The 12,889-nt window shown below is 35.0% G+C and overlaps 1 protein-coding gene across 7 annotated transcripts in view; it reads left to right on the plus strand.

The window, feature by feature from the left end:
• IL6ST (interleukin 6 cytokine family signal transducer) overlaps window positions 1-12,889 on the plus strand; it is a 53,572-nt gene that overhangs the window by 5,552 nt on the left and 35,131 nt on the right. For 2 of the 7 annotated variants that reach the window (XM_081826850.1, XM_081826854.1), the window contains exon 2: window positions 1,120-1,213. The exons of 1 other annotated variant lie outside the window; for it this stretch is intronic. The gene's annotated coding sequence lies outside the window, so the exon portion shown is untranslated. Of the gene's footprint in view, window positions 1-1,119; window positions 1,214-8,533; window positions 8,622-12,889 lie in introns of all 7 variants that reach the window. 4 more of the 7 variants (XM_081826848.1, XM_081826853.1, XM_081826852.1 and 1 more) reach the window with 3 other exon arrangements.

A 12,889-nucleotide genomic window follows, 5' to 3' on the forward strand; every position in this document is an offset into this window, starting at 1 on the left:
AAATTTTAAACTTCTTAAGAGCAAGACCTGTTTATTTGGCTTCAACTATATGTGTTATGTTTTATTTCTTAAGCTGTAGTGGGAACGTAAATCGTCATCAAAATACTCTTTAAACCTTTTCGTATGTCTAAAACAGTCAGTGATAATGTGTAGGGGGACTTGCCTGACTCTAAGGTCATAAACATAACTCTGTATTTTCTTCCCATACTTGAAATCTAAAGATCCTTAATCTGGAGTGTATGTATGTGTGATGAAGTAGAACTCTTCATCTTTTTGCTTGTGGAGCCAGTTGTCCCAGTACTATTTATTAAATGGTCCTTTATTTCCCCAGTGATATGAGGTGCTTTTTTTTTTTATCAGATGATTAAATTCTTAAATATATATGGGTCTGTTTCTGGATTTTTTTGTTTTATACCATTGATCAAATTACTCACAGTGCCCTGTCTTAATTACTGTAATGTTGCGGTGTGCCTTAATAGATGATAGGGCAAGTATTTTTTTATTCTTCCTTTTGAAAATGGGCTTTTGGTTATTATCTAATGTCTTATATGACGTTTTAAATTGGTTTGTAAAGTTCTATAATAAACTACTTTGTAATTTAGATTAAATTGTGTTACATGAAGATAGTAATTTGTGAAGAACCAATGTCTGTACTATGTATATTTTGTTTTCCATTCCATGGTATTTAAGTCTTAACTGATGAGCTGTTTAGTAAGGGTTTATAGTTTTCTGTATAAAGTTATTACATAGTTCTGATTAGATTTTTTCTTAGTTATTATAGTTTTTGATGCTGTTGTGAATAGGATTTTTTCTTTTACATTTTAATTGGTTATTCCTGGTATATAGGAGAGCTACGTTTTTTGATGATCTTTTGTTTAACTATTATGTTAAACGCTCAGTAGTTGTGGTAGTTTGTCATTTGATTCTCATTCTTTTTCTTAATAGATAATATCATCTACAAGCTTTTCTTTTTCCATTTTTATATCATCATTTGTTCTATTTTTGGTTAAGCCATCTAGAACAGTGTTGAATAAGTGATGACTCCAAGCATCTTGTTTGAATTTTGACTTTGATAGAAATGCTTCTAATTTTTATTTTTGAATATGATGTTTGCTCTAGGTTTCTGATAACGGATTGTGGCAGCAACAGCAAGAGCTGCACTGATAGCAACAGATTACCATTTATTGAGTACATACTATGAGCCAGGTAAATTGTAAGTGCTTTATGTTTATTGACTATTTAATCTTCACAAAAGTCCTAGGTGGTATGTGGGTAGGTGGTGGTGTTATCCTCATTTTACAGATAAGGAAAATGAAAGTGAGGGATATCAAATAACTTGGCTAAGATATTGGGATTTGAACAAAGACAGTCTGATTCCAGAATCTATCCTCTTCTTTGTTACACTGCATCAAGATAAGGATGGTCTCTTTCAGTCTTTGTTTTTTTTGACACTTTGTTGTTATTTTTAAATTTTAAGTGAACAGCTGTTGAATATTATCAGATGATTTTCAAGCATCTATTGGAATGATTGTATAGTTTTCTTAATACAGTGGGTAATATTTTATCTTTTTGCTTAATGGACCATACTTATACTTTTAGGCTTTTTTTTTTTTTTTTAAGATTTTTTAAATTAATTTATTCGAGAGGGAGAGAGAGCACGAGCAGGGTGGGGGGAGGGGTAGAGGGTGAGGGAGAGGCAGACTCCCCGCTGAGCAAGGAGCCTGACTTGGGGCGCCATCCCAGGACCCTGGGATTATGACCTGAGCCCAAGGCAGATGCATAACCGACTGAGCCACCCAGGCGCCCCTATTTTTAGGCTTAATACTTGTTAGTATTTATGGGGTTTTTTGTTTTCATGTATGTTGCTAAAATTAATTTGCAAATGCTTTAATTAGGATTTGTCACACCAATATGTGTAATAGTTTGACAATAGTTTTATCATGTAATTCTTGCTTGATTTGGTATCCAAATGACTAGGCAACTTGCACTTAGGGCCAAAATGGGATGAGGAGGATAAGATTTACCCTTCTGACTGAAACAACCATAAAACAAAAAAACACATGAAACAGTGATAATCAAGACACTTGACACTGGATAATGAAAGGCAGTGGTCTTGATAGATGGGAAACAAATAAGATGGACCCTATGATTGCACTAGCCTACTACCTTGAGAAAGTTTCCAGGCCATGGCACAGGTCGGGGTAATCCAAGGTAAGCTCTGTGGATTCTCTTTGACCTGTGGAAATGGCTGGGAATACCAAAGGAGCTAGAGTTCACAAAGCAGAATACTAGAGGACTCTTGAAAGCTTCAGAGGTCCTATTCAGCTATTTACCTGAGTGCTGACCAGTGCATGCATGTAAAGAAATTACTACAGACCAGGGAAAGAACCTCCTGGAGGTGGTAAAGATAACAGCACTTGGTGCTTCCATTGGGTCAGGAAAGGTTCCTGTCCTCACCAGCCAGGTTGGAAACCATTTGACTCATGGGATATTGGATAGAGACAAAGAAGGATTCTGCCTCAGTAGTAGGAAACAAATCACCCTAGAATAAGCATTGCTCCAATCCCACCCAGTATATTTTAAGTTTTTGTTTAAATTCCTGGGATTTGAACATGATACTAATTTCGGGTTTACAATATAGTGATTCAGCACTTCCATACTACACCCAGTGCTCGTCACAAGTGCACTTCTTAATCCCCATCACCTATTTCACCCATCCCCCCACACATCTCTCCTCTGGTAACCATTAGTTTGTTTTCTATAGTTAACAGTCTGGGGGGCGCCAGGGTGGCTCAGTCAATTAAGCATCTGCCTTCGGCTCAGGTCATGATCTCAGGGTCCCAGGATCAAGCCCTCCATCAGGCTCCCTGCTCAGCAAGGGGTCTGCTCCCTCTCCCTCTGCCTCCCTCTCAAATAAATAGATCTTTTTTTTTTAAGTTTGTTTCTTTGCCTTTCTTTTCTTCCCCTTTGTTTTGTTTCTTAAATTCCATATATGAGTGAAATCGTGGTATTTGTCTTCTCCGACTTATTTCACTTAGCATAATATTCTCCAGTTCCATCCACGTCATTGAAAATGGCAAGATTTCATTCTTTTTGATGGCTGAGTAATATTCCAGTGTGTGTGTGTATACATATATACATATGTGTATGTACACACACACACATCTCCTTCATCCATTCATCAGTCAGTGGACACTTGGGCTATTTCCATGATTTGGCTGTTAAAGATAATGCTACTGTAAACATAGGGGTGCATGTATCCCTTTATATTAATATTTTTGTATTCTTCAGGTAAATACCTAGTTACCAGTGTATCTTAAAAGCAAGACATGAAAGGACCATACTTTGCCAAGTAACTTAACTGTGTCCTGGAACAAAGTTCAAGAATATAGAAATACAGGGGCGTTTGGGTGGCCCAATTGATCTTTAAAAAGAAAAGATTATAGAAATACAAAAAAATCCAATACAGATCCAGTAGCAAATAAGGTGAAATTCAGTGTGCAATATCCAATCAGAAATTACCAGGCATGTAAGAGGCTTGAAAGTACAATGTATAATGAGAAAAATTAATTAAAACTAACCCAGAGCTGACATAGATGTTAGAATTACCAGAGAAATTAAAAGTTATTATAACTGCATCCTATATGTTCAAAAAGTTAGGTAGAATTATAGAATATGTGAAAAAGACCCAGTTAAACCTCTAGAGATGATAAATATGATGTGTGAAATGAAAAATACACAAGTTAGGATTCATGGTAGATTAGACATTGCAGACAAAAAGATCAGTAAACCTAAAGACACAGCAGTAGAAATTATCATAAAACATAGAAAAAAAGGAAAAAGTGGATTGAGCAGTGAGCTGGGGGACTACTTCAAGCATCCTAATAATACATGTTATTAGAATCCTCAAGGGTAGGAGCACGAGGGTCACAGATAAATATATTCAAAATAATAATGGCCACAATTTTTCTAGATTTGATGAAAACTATTTAAACCAGCAGATCCTAGAAGTTCAACAAACTCTTAAGCACCAGAAACATGACGAAAACTTTACCAAGGTGCATTACAGTCAGATTGCTCAAAATTAGTGGTAAACTAGTTGTAAAAAACTTATATGCATCCAGAGGAGAAAAGAGACTTTTCATACAAAAGAAGAAAGATAAGGATGATAGTAGATTTCTCATTAGAAACAGTGCATGCAAGAACTTAATAGCTACATTTTTAAAGTACTGAAAGAAAAATTGAGAATCTATACCTAGTGAAAATATCTATGAAAAATAATAATGAAATATTTTTAGGTATATAGAAACTTAAAGAATCCATCACCAGTAGACCCACATTACAAATAATAATAAAATAATATCCTTCAGACAGAAGGAAAATATTAGATGAAAATGTAGACCTTAGACAAAGGGTGAGAAGCTCTAGAAATGGTAGTAGACATGGATGTATACACAAGATATTTGTATTATTGAAATCTCTTTTAAAATAATTATTTAAACAAAAACAATGACAGTATGGTTTACAACATATATAAAGTACATCTGAAGTTTATAAAATATGTAAAAGTAAGTTGTATGCCAAAAATAGCGTAAAGATCCAGAGGGGAGAAATGGATGTATACTCTAGTATACTTTACTGTGCGTGAGGTGCTGTAGACTGATAAGTTTAAGATGTATACTATAAATCTCAAAGTAATCACTAAGATAACAAAACAAAGAATTAATAGCTTATAAGCCAAAAAGAAAGACAAAATGGAAATCATAAAAAATAGTCACTTAACACAAATGACAGAAATAGAAGAAGAGGGAGAACAGAGATCAAATAGGTAGAAAACAAATATAAAGATGATAGCTTTAGGGCGCCTGGGTGGCTCAGTTGGTTAAGCGACTGCCTTCGGCTCAGGTCGTGATCCTGGAGTCTCGGGATTGAGTCCCACATCGGGCTCCCTGCTCAGCACGGAGTCTGCTTCTCCCTCTGACCCTCCTCCCTCTCATGCTGTCTGTCTCTCATTCTCTCTCTCGCAAATAAATAAAATCTTAAAAAAAAAAAGAATTTAAAGATGATAGCTTTAAACCTAGCTATATCAATAATGATATTAAATATAAGTGGCCTGAAAGCAGAGGTTGTCAGATTAGATACAACTGTACGCTACCTACCAAAACAGAACATAAAAAACAAGGCTCTTTAAATATGAAGAAAGAAATAGGTAAAATATAAAAGAATGGGGAAAGATATACCATGATAACTCTAATGGAAGAGAAGATTAGATGTCTATAATGATGTCAAAGTAGATTTCAGAGCCAAGAATATGACCATTGGTAAAGAAAGTCATTGCACAATGATAACAAGAATCGCTTCCTCAAGACCTTACATTTATGTGCCTAATAATGTAGCTTCAAAATAGGGCAAAATCTGACAGAACTGAAAGAAGAAATAAATAAAGCTACAGTTATATTTGGGGATATCAAACCCCCTTTTCAATAATTGATAGAGGAAATAGACAGAAAATGACTAAAGATATAGAAGATTTGAATAACACTATCAACCAGATTGGTCTGATTGACATTTATATAATACTCCATCCAGCAGTAGCCATGCTGGCCAAACAGAACATTGATTTCAATACTTAAAAGTAAATAGATCAATGGAACAGAACAGAGCAGAAATTGGGTAATTAGAACTCACAGGTAAACTCCAGGGTGCCTCCTATTTTTGGAAAGTATTGTTAGAACACAGCGACACCCATTTGTTTATATATTATCTGTGTCTGCTTTTGTGCTACAACAGCAGATGGTGTAGTTCCAACAGAAGCATTGTGGTCTACAAAGCCTAAAACATTTATTCTCTGGCCCTTTACATAAAAAGTTTGCCCGACCATGGAATAGAGAGTATATAAATAGACCCACACATGTATGGATAACTGATTTTTGATGAAAGTGTAAAGACAATTCACTTGAGAAAGGGTAGCTTTTCTACAAATAGTTCAGAAACAATTTGCTACCCATATGTAACAAAATGAACTTGAATACCTGATTTACACCATATATAAAAATTACCTCAAAATAGTTGATAGACCTAATAAAACCTAAAACTATAAAACTTTTAGCTAGAAAATATAGAAGACCTTTGAGACTTTGGGTTAGGCAAGGATTTCTTAGATACAATACCAGAAGTACTAGTTAATAAATTGGACTCGATTAAAATGAAAATTTCTGCTCTTTAAAAAGCACAGTAAAAGGGCGCCTGGGTGACTCAGTTGGTTAAGCGACTGCCTTCGGCTCAGGTCATGATCCTGGAGTCCCAGGATCGAGTCCCGCATCAGGCTCCCTGCTCAGCATGTGCACCCTCCCCCCTCTCATGTGCTCTCTCTCTCTCATTCTCTCAAATAAATAAATAAAATCTAAAAATAAATAAATAAATAATAAAGTCATAAATTTCGTTTAAAAAAGCACAGTAAAAGAATGGGAAGATAAGCCACAGATTGGGAGAAAATACTTAAAAAAGGATTTTCTAATAAAGACCTTGTATCTAGAATTTTATTTTTTAAAACTTTCTAAACATAATACTGAGAAAACAACACACCCAGTCTAAAAACGAGCAAAATATTTGAACAGACACATCACCAAAGAAGAATATGAATATATACCTACCATAGATATGACCTAGCTAGTCGTCTAGGTATTTTCCCAAGAGAAATGAAAGCTTATGCCCATACAAAGACTTGGAACTAGTTTTATTACAGTATATTTATTCCACTAATATATTATGCACCTGTTTACAGCAAGAAAGTCAGTTTATCTATCCAACAAAGATACTGAGGTGCTTACTATGCTGGGTGTGATTCTTGATGGTTGGAAGATAGGAGGGAACAAAACAGACAAAATTTCTTGCCTAACTTGCTAACATTCTGTTTTAGGTGCACAGACAATGTGTTAGTTTCCCAGGGCTGCTGTAACAAAGTGCCACAAACTGGGTGATTTAAAATAACAGGAGTTTATTCTCTTAAGGTTCTGGAGGCCAGAAGTCCTTCTGAAACTCTGGATAGAATCATTCCTTTCCTTTTCATAGCTCCTGGTGGTAGCCCTTAGTTAGTCCTTGGCATTTCTTAGTTTATAGCTACATCACTCCAGTACCTGCTTGTGTTGTCACACAGCATTGTGCCTGTTTGTTTCTGTTTCATAACAACAACCAGTCATACTGTATTAAGGCCCCACTCTGCTCCTTTATGACATCCTAACTAATTACATCAGCCACAGCCCTATTTCCAAACAGGGTCACATTATGAGATGCTGAGGGTTAGGACATCAGCATATCTTTAGGGAGGAAAACCCAATTCAACCCATGACAGCCAATAAAATAAGTAAACTATTTTAGAGCAGGGGTTGGCAAACTATGGTCTGCAGACCATCCTATTTTAATAAATACTTTAATAAATAGTTTTATTAGAATTCAGCCATGCCCATTTGTTTACATACTGTCTGTAACAAAGTCGACTAGTTGCAACAGAGACCTTAATAGCCACAAAACTTAAAATATTTATTATCTGGCCCTTTACAGGAAATGTTTGCCAAGTCATTTTAGAAAGTGCTAAGTGCCATTGAGAAAAAATAGGAAAGGGGGATAAGCAATACTGGGTGGTCAGGGAAGACCTATATGAGAAAGTAAATTTGAACAAATGCTATAAGTAGAATTAATTTTTATGTATTGACTTAGAAATATATCCAAATGTAGTAAGTGAAAACAAGTTATAGCACATTTTTGTGATCCCATTTTTGTAAAAGTATATATTTATACAATATAATGTTATAATATATAAATAGAAAATTTTGCAAAAGTATCCACCAAATTGTTCACATTAGTTACCTTGCTGGGATTATAGGGGACTTCTACATGATATATTTTCAACTTCTCTTCATTTGAAAACTTAATTATTTCTTTTGCATTTTAATATATCATTGTAAATTTAATTTCTTTCTTATATATTATTAAATTATATCAAAGGCTTAATATGTGTGAAACAGTAATGGAGGATTCACTCCTTGCCTGAGTTTGAAGTTATCATTTACATTTCAAAGAGGAACCACCATTATTTACACTAGAATTTAACCTAGTACTGAAATTTAAACTGAATTTTTATGTCTGTGTGCATAAAATAGTACGGCAGTTGAAGAGTCAGTAGCCTTAACTGCTAGTGAAAGGTAAAAGATATGATTCTCTTAAAGATTTGCTTTAACTGCTTTTGTCAGAGTCAACAAAATGTCCCTTTCATGTTTCTGTGATACTACATGAACATCAGGGAAGTTTGAAGTAGGCATGGAGGGGCTGATAATGTTTCCAAGTATTTCCTCAAAACAACAGTGGGATGTTTAAATATTGTTATATAAGTGTTTATGGGATTGTTTTATACTGAGGGTCAGAAGGTATCTAAAACGGGACACTTTCAGGAAGGCTTACAGCAGGCAAGGATTTAAGAAGAATGCATATTATTATCCAAGCCAGCTTTCTGAACAAGGCTCTCCTCTCTTTATAGTGAGACCTAATAAAAAGAGCATGACTTTTGGAGGCAGAAGACTTAGTTTCAAGTCCCTGTTTCTTCACTTCCTAATTTTGTGATTTGGGTAAGTAACTTAACCTGTCAGAATTTTTCTTTTGTGAAGTTCCAGTAATTAATCCTTGCCATTCGAAACCCATTGGATGTACAACACCATGAGTGGACACTAAGGTAAACTACAGACTTAGAGTGGTTAAAGTGTGTCAATGTAGGTTCATCCTTGGTAAAATGTACCATTCCGGTGAGTGATACTGATAATAGGAGAGGCTGTGCATGTGTGGGGGCAGAGGGTATGTGGGAATTCTCTGTATCTTCCTCTCAATTTCATTTTAAGCCTGAAACTGTTCTAAAAATATAAACTCTTAAAATAATAAAATAATGATTCCTGCCCTACCAGCCTCCATCTCTAGGATATTAGGAGAATCAGGTGAAGTAATTTACATAAAAGCACTTGTGTAATGTAAAATAGCATACAAAGTGTTACTATGAATTAATAATTAGTAATAACAGAAGAGAGCAGAGTTGGATAATTTTTAAAATAATAGTTAATATAATGTAGGTGTGACTGACTCTTTGCAAATTTATTCAAACTAGCACTATAATGTGTATACATGATACCATATTGAAATTTTCCTCATCCTGATCCCTACCCAGTTTATTTATTCAACAGACATTACTTTGCCTTCTTTTTGGCTATTGTAGTTCATCTACTAGTAGTTCTACAATTATAGGAGTAATGTTACCATAGTAACTAAGTTTATATTGACATTCTTCCTCCCATGAAGTCTACATCTAAATATATTACTCATGATTTTTCATTTTGTCCTTGCATCAAAGTAAAAAGAAAGACTCAAAAATCATAATCTATAAGTAGCAAAAAGAATTTATAAAGGGCAAAACTATTAAATATTTATCAGTTATAACTCCAGTGCATTTTCTCCCACTAAAGAAAATTCATGGGAATGAAAATGAATAAGAATGATCAACTACAGGGATAATCTTGATTTGTTTTAATTTTTTTAATCATTTGTAAACTTTATTACTTTAACAATAGTGAATTAGTTGTGATGCATCTTACAGCACCTTTCAGCACATTACCGTGTTGAACCACCATAGTTGAGGAATTGCCACTCTAGAAGGACCACTCAGTGCTTGCAATAAACCTTCCCTGTATCTCTGCTTAGTAGTTACGTTTTGGTTTCATAGAATCTTCCAAGATAAGATGCAAATTTCAAGGAAAATCATTGTATGCAATATGTGGTTATAATATATGCATGGAAAATTCTGCCAGAGATGCGGGAGGATAATGTGTACTGTTGTCAAAATGAAAAGAGAGGTGTTCCTCTCTTTTGGCAGTATACTGTCAATTCTGTCCATTTTAAAACAAGATAAGCCCCAAAATGAAGTTGACTATATTGCATTTAGTATTTTAGATAGTGCTACTGTGTTTCCATCTCTTAGGTTGGGACTCTGAAAAGATGTTTCTTCATCACATCTCAATGACAATCCTTTAAAAATTAGGAAACGTTACTTTTTTTTTTTTTTTTTAAGATTTTATTTATTTGAGAGAGAGAGCCTGCACATAAGCAGGGGGAGGGACATAGGGAGAGGGAGAAGTAGACTCCCCACTGAGCAGGGAGCTGACTCAGGGCTCAATCCCAGGACCCTGGGATCATGACCTGAGCTGAAGGCAGGTGCTTGACGCTTAACCAATGGAGTTACCTGGGCGTCCCAGGAAACGTTACTTTCTAACTATTAAAATGTGAAACCTTCTTTGCCTGTTTTCCTTTTACATACTGTGTTTCATGGCCCTGCTTAGATAAATCTCATTGCTTTGTGGTAACTATAAATACTTTTATGGGACCTCTTGTGTCAGAGTTTTGTTCTAAGAATATAGTGCATCAATAAAAAGATTGCCAGTTTCCAGGAACTATAGAGAATCCTCTCTACAGTGTGAACAAGGTACTTGGTGTGGGTGGTCAGGGTGGCATGACCACATACTGCTCTCCCAGCATGCTCAGGTATTTTCTTCATTTTGTTTTTGATGAACAGTTGAATGATGTGGATTTTTCTAATATGGGACTATTTAAAGTTAGGAAGTAAATAAAACAGGTGGAGGAAAATGGTTCCTACAACTTCATTCTTTTATCCTGAGCAAATTATAGAGTGACTGTTACATGGGTAGGGAGTACATAAAGTCAAGTTAGTATTGATATTTAATAAAAAAACCACTGTATTCCAAATGCAGTACTGTGAAGCCCTCATCAAGAAGTTCATAGTTTTATTTGGGGGAGAGAGTTTACACAAATATTTTTTAATTTAAATTTAGTTTTTGACTAAGTACTAAAGTCACATGGTACAACATTGGCAAGGTGCAAAGAATATATGGTAGAGCATCTCCATCCTACCCTGGTATCTCATCCAGTGGTAGCCAGTCTTTGAGTTTTTATCCTTCTAGAGGTATTTTATGTGTGTATAAGGAAATGAGTGTGTGTTTTGTCTTTTTTTGGTTTCTCCCCACAAATAACAAATACACTGTTCTCTTCCTTAACCATAGTTTATTTTATTTATTTATGTATTTTAGATATCTTTACACCTCTCTAGGAAGAGATCTAGAACTTCCTCATCTTTTTTGTAGCTACATGTATGCTATATTTGGATGTACCATAATTTAACTAGTCCCCTATTTGTGCATCAATCTTTTATTATTAAAAACTGCTGTAGTGAATAACCCTATTTGTGTATTGTTTTGCTCATATCTATAGGATAACATACTAGAAGTAGAATCATTAGATTCAAACGTATATATATTTTAATTTTGATCGATAATGCAAAACTGGGCATACACCTTATCTGGATAGTTCTTTTATTTATAATTGAACTCTAATTTACAAACAATAAAATTCAGTTTTAAATTCCCACAGTTTGTTGGGAAGGTTATGCCATTTTACACTATAAATGCAGAGTTGAGAATGCCTTTATGTCATAGTCTCAAAATACTGTGTTGATAATTTTTTATTTTTTATATTTTTGCCAAAACTGGAAATGATATGAGGGTCATTTTGTTTTGTTTACTGTTTTTACTAAGTACAACTTACATACAATAAAGTCCACAGATCACAAGTTTATAGCTCAGTAAATTTTTAATCACCATCTAGTTCAAAGTATAGAGCATGTCCAGCATCCCAGAATGCTCACTTCTGCCCTCTTCCCCACCCCCCAAAAAAGATAACCACTATTCTCTATCACCACAGATTACATTTGCCTGATTTTGAACTTCATATACATTTTTGTGTCTCATTTCTTCTCTGTTATATAGGAAATTCAGTCATGTTGTGAGTACCTGTAATTCTTTTTTCATTGCTATGATTGAGTTACTTGAATTTTTCTGTTCTACTGTGTTTGTGTTTTTGGTTGCTTCTGCTTTTCAGTACTTAAATAAAACTTGTATGAACGTTCTTGTACATGTCTTTTAGAGGAGTGAAGCACTCATTTCTTTTGACTATATACCTTGCCTGGGTACATTTTGTTGGTTTTTAATTGAGGTTTAATTTATAAAGAATAAAATTCATCAATTTTTAGTGTACAATTTGTTAGGAAACAATTCCCCATACGTCTCTTGAAGGTTTGTTTACAGCCTTGGAAAACAGAGATAGTGTCTCTCTCCAGAGTAAAAGGCAGGCATGCTTACTGCCATTTTAAAAGATCTGGGTCTCTTAAGCTCAGTCTTCCCTCCTATAACATGACCCACTGTGTGTACAGGCATTACCAGTCCCTCTTCACAATGCTCTGTCGGAATTGGGGCCTAGGCAGCTGGCACAAAAAAATGCTGATAACTCTGAAAATGCTGCTCCTGGTATGAGTAATAAGGTCGTTTGTCTCTGACACAGGAGTCTCATGTCTTCTGCCAGTATCCATGGGACTAGCAGACTAACTTGTTCGCTTGCAAGTAGGGTAAAATCTCAGTGCTTTCATAATTCTTGACACAATTTAGTGAATTTTGACAGATAGAGTTTTATCACTACCCTAATCAGGTCATGGAACATTCCTATCACCCCTGAAAGTTCTTTTGTGCCTCTACATTTATTCCCCTTTTCCACTTCAGCCTAAGCCAGCCCCCTGATCTGCTTTCTGTCACCCTGGTTGTGCCATTTGTCAAATACCCTGTAAATGGAATTCAGCAGTACATAGTCTGTTTTGTGTGTCTTACTTTATTCAGCTAATGCTTTTGAAATTCATTCTCATTCATGCTATTGCATATATCACTAATTCATTCCCTTTTATTGCTGAGTGGTATTCTATTGTATGGATATACCATTGTTTGGGTATTTGTTT

Source organism: Leptonychotes weddellii, chromosome 7, assembly GCF_054177405.1.
Source record: "Leptonychotes weddellii isolate Sample4059 chromosome 7, ASM5417740v2, whole genome shotgun sequence".
NCBI lineage: Eukaryota > Metazoa > Chordata > Mammalia > Carnivora > Phocidae > Leptonychotes > Leptonychotes weddellii.